The sequence below is a fragment of the Cricetulus griseus genome, chromosome 9, assembly GCF_003668045.3.
Source record: "Cricetulus griseus strain 17A/GY chromosome 9, alternate assembly CriGri-PICRH-1.0, whole genome shotgun sequence".
NCBI lineage: Eukaryota > Metazoa > Chordata > Mammalia > Rodentia > Cricetidae > Cricetulus > Cricetulus griseus.
The window spans coordinates 15,927,336-15,932,041 of NC_048602.1; the positions used below are offsets into that span (position 1 = coordinate 15,927,336).

A 4,706-nucleotide genomic window follows, 5' to 3' on the forward strand; every position below is an offset into this window, starting at 1 on the left:
CAAAGCTAAGAGTACAAATAAATAACCTTATAATTGAGGGATTATTGGTCACAGGTGAGGATGCGACTATTATCACTCCAAAATCTTGCTCTGATTAGCCTTTTGAGGAAGCAGATGTTCAATTCTTAGGGACTCGAAACCTATCTCTCCTAAAAACAAATCAATAGATGGTTTGAATGCATAGGGTCAGAAGGACACAGAGCAAGGCTGAGGTCATATGTGTCTCATACACCAGTGAATCTATAGGTCATGATCTGCTGCAGCAATGGAATACCCAGATAAACATTCCTGCAGTCTCAGACACCCACCTTAATCCAACTCATGTGAACAGCACAGGATACAACAACAGGACCAACAGCCCTCCCCTTGAACTGATTAAATGACAATCCACTTTAGGTTGGCCAATGGCAAATGACTTCAAAGAAGCTACAATTTCTAGAACAGCTGGGTTAGGAAAAGCAAAATGCTGGACATAACAATGAATCAACCAGCCCGTGGAATCTCCTGTATTTATTATTGAAAGGAAATCTGTAAAATGGAGAATGTTGACAGAGATGAGAGACACAAATAAAGTAAATCAGGTGATGGGCTCTGCACAGCCTGGAATGTCTTTGCAGCCTCTGTTACCTACACAGTGGCCCATCACAGATTCTGACTTAAATGATTATTTCCTCTGTATATCTTTACAAGAAAAAGATAGGGAAAATTTAGAGTTCATGGTGCCTTCACGAATCAACATTTCTTTGAAGAAAACCTGCCTGTGTGTTCATATTAGCCATAATGATGCATGTCTCTTAAAATTCCCCTCGACCTAACAAAAATCTCCTCCATTAAGCATTGCTCTAGCAAGCTATTGCCAATCTCTCTGGTAAGACTAAATGGTGAGAAAGACTCTGTCATAGCTATTGTGAATGGAGCCAAAGGGCCATAACTGTAGACAGCCTCTTTCAATTGTTTACGCTCCTTAAATTTAAGGGCTACATGCTGCAGCATGACCTGTTGTGGATTATTAGGGTCAGGGACTTATAACAGGGAAACCCAATGACTTTCCAAAAACTACCCCTTTGGGAGATGAAGCATTAGAATCAGGAACACAAGTAGTATAATTCTCATAAGCTGGGGGGGCACAGATGCAGGCAGGGGGCAAGGTTTATTTTTGATGCTCTTAAGTTTTTCCTTCATTCCCATCTCCCTTAACTGCATTTGTAAATCTTTAATTTCCTCTTCCAATTCCTTTTCTTCCTCAAAATGATCCTCATCCTCATCCTCCTTATCAGTGGACTCAGATCCCTTAGCAAGAGATTGACGAGAAAAGTCACTTTGTGCGGTTGCAGAGGTTTCCCCTATCTCTGCTATTTGTTCCTTAACCTCAATGTTCTTACTCAAGAGGACATCCTTGACTAATCTCCATAAGGAAATGACTGACATAGGCACTCCATCTGGCCCTTCCTTCTGAGGAGTATTTTATAAATCACTCTTTACTTGTTCCTAGTCGGGAATGTATAATCCCCCACTAGTCAAAAACCAGGGTCTAATGCTAAGACCACGAAAACTTCGAACTGTCTTTATTTTAATGCCTGTTCATTGCTGTTTCAATGAATGAGTGAGTTGGTCCTGTAAAAGTAATGAAGAACTTGAAATCCTCATTCTAACAGTCACTTACCTATGGTAGCACTACTTACTTTTGAGTTGGACTGTCAACCCCAGTGCCCTCTTCCTTGTCTTGTGGCCACAATCTTCAGGACTGGTCCCTCAGGATAGCTCTGATTTCCGGGTTCTAGGTGGGACCTCCAATTGTCTCTGGTGCTAGCACCAGCAACTGAAGAACCAGACCAGGTGAGAGTCTGTGGATTAAGAAGGACACAACTTGGGTCATTGGGTAGAAGCGAATGCCATCGGTTTATTGCAGCCAGCAGCTTATATACAAGAGGAGATGGGAAAATATCACCTGCTAGCAGAAAGCACCCCGATACCCTATCATAAACAAGGAAATCACAACCCCCGCCCATAGCCAACAAAGCAAGAAGGGGATGGGGCAAGGCATAATGTTTCAATAACAAGAAAGGTTCATAACAGGATGTTAGTGGGCTGGGCTTAGAAAAACAGGAGGTACCTGTGGTTGCAGAACAACTCACAAAGAACCCATGAGGGCTGGGTCCCAACATAGGGGAATGGGGAATAAAAGCAAAAGAAATAGAAGCTCCTACTTTGGCTAAAGAACCCTTCCCAGTAAGAAGACAGGACAGGTTGCTATAACAAGAAATGAATGAGTGAGGGGAATTCCCTGAAAATGCATTTGAATGGTGGGGTTTGATGAGGTAGGTGAGGCTGTTCCCCTACCCAGACAACAGGGAGACAAGAAGGAGAACTGAGTACCCAAAATTCCCTCAGGACTGAGTATGTGGTACCTGTGTCCAAGAGGAAGGAGATGGATCACTCTGATACCTTGTTGTCCAGCTGGGCTCCCTGTCAGAAATGAATGCGTTTGGGTCAAGAGATCCCACGCCCCTTCACTCAGAGTTATCTATGGCCAGGGCTAGGCAATCTGAATTCTTTTTAAAAAATATTTATGGCCAGGACTAGGAAGTTGGCTAGAGGACTCTGACGCAGGTAGGATGGCCTCGGCCTCATTTAGTATGTGACTTTAATGGCTGTCTCATCTCTCTCATGGTATACCTTAAAAGCCACCTTAATTCTCCTGCCTGTGATGCTAGAGGTCCTTTCTACAGAAGCCTAAGCGAAACCCTAATATCAGGGGAGTTCAGGGAAAAAATGTCATAAGGAGTTGTCTTCGCTCTGGCTTCTCAGTGTCTAGGTTAGTATACTGTAAGAAGGCCTTTGTAAGGCATTCTAGGAAATGAGAGGGATTTTCATGTTTGTCCAAAAGTATCTACAGAAGTTTATCAGAGTTTACTTTGTGAGGGCAGCCTTAGGAAGAGCATCTGGCAGGCTGGTTGTAAACTGATCTCTAGCTAGAATGGCCCCTGGGGTATTATAATCCAGTAGGGATCCTGAACCTGGACAGCCTCTGCCCCTGCAGGATGAGCTGCATATGTCTGCATGGTCTCTAGCCTGCTCCCAAACTCAACTGTGTTCCTCAGGTAGTAGGTTTTTGTCAAAAAAAAGTATATATCATGAAAGTTGAGTCTATAAGATTGGGTGGTATAGTGCATCTCTTTTATACAAGAAGTAGATTTAGAAGTATAGGAATCCAGGTTCTTTTCTATTTGAGAAAATTCTGATAGTGGAAATGGGACAATTAGTTTAACCAGACTATCACCTCAACTACTTCTCAAAAGGGAGAACTGCAGCCAGGTTGCTTTGGTAGGCTGAGGCACATATTGGCATGAGAGTGGTTAATGGGTGTGAGGGAGTTGGAAGTACCTGCAAGAGTTGGGTGGCTCTAATGGGCCACTTCTGGAGATGGAGACAGTGGGAAGGGAGAAAGGACAGAAGGAAAAGGACCAGGGGGAGCAGATGTGATGGGGAATGTACTGTGTATGTTTATCTTATTGATTGTTAAATAAAATACTGTTCTGCTAATGAGACAACAAGTTAGACTGGACTAGGAGTCAAAGAGGATTCTGGGAAATGTAGTAGAGAAGTGGTGATCCAGGCAGGAAGTGACATAGCAAGGAGACTCATAACTAAGTAAAGGAAAAACAGGAAGGGTCCCTTTTCCCCTTGCTCCTCCAGCACAACAATGTGATCCACCGGCAAGGAGGGACGGCAATAAGGCATCCGATAAGTGTTATAAAATATATAGATTTATGATACTTGAGACTGAGCTAACAGATGAGAATCCTAGTCATTGGCCAAGCAGCATTGTATATCATACAAGTTTCTGTGTATTCATTTGGGCCCTAACTCAGGCGGGTGGCTGGCATAAAGCTCACATTTGGCGGTGGGGTCAGCGGCTTTTGGTGGAAGGATTTATCGTAACACAGATGTAGTTGGATGTTGAGGACAAAATGGTGGAGGTTGGTTAGGCAGGATCTAAACCAGTGGGGGCTTCTTCTCGTTCAGCTTTCATAAGTGCACTGAATGTTAGGACATTTACATAAGAAGACCCCCTGTTGTGAGGCACACGAAAGTTCCTAGTGAAGAAAGGTGTTATGCATATCATGAATGTGGGCAAATCAATAGTTATTATCTTGTTCCTAATGAAAAATTTCACACAGGGTCAGGCCATGTTCCTGTAGCACATGTGGGAAAGCCTATCACAGCTAATACTTACTTCTTCAGCATGAGGGTCCGCAAGGGAGGAAGCGTTATTAGTTCACCAAGTGTGGGAAGTTCTGTAGGCAACCTTCTGGCCTTATTGTCCACTAGAGAGTTATAAACAATGTACCAGTGTGACAGTGACTTTGGGGAATGCCCTAACCACAATTCTTACCTTGCTGTACTCTGAAGAATCCATATCACTCCCAGGCTTTATACATGCAACCAACATGGGAAAGCCTTTAGACACAACACGGAATTGTTCAACATCAGCGAGTTCACACGGAATAAAAGGTTCATAAGTGTAGTGAGTGTGGAAGAGCCTTCAGCAGGAAGTGCAGACTTGTTGAGCATCATGACATCCACAGCACAGGAACAGCTGGCCTTATTTCCCATCAAAGATTTCACATGGGTGAACAGCCATATGAGTGCATCCATTGTAGTAAATGTTTTATCCAAAGCTCTACCCTTAACCTGCATCAGAG

General features: G+C 43.4%; 1 long non-coding RNA gene across 1 annotated transcript; it reads right to left on the reverse strand.

Annotated features, from left to right (window-relative positions):
* Positions 1-492: 492 nt before the first annotated feature.
* On the reverse strand, positions 493-4,675 carry LOC103158687. Its single transcript, XR_003488783.2, has 3 exons — positions 4,238-4,675; positions 1,683-1,844; positions 493-1,290 (listed from the first exon to the last, which is right to left on the reverse strand). It is a non-coding gene; the product is annotated as an uncharacterized LOC103158687 (long non-coding RNA).
* Between the last annotated feature and the right edge of the window lie 31 nt (positions 4,676-4,706).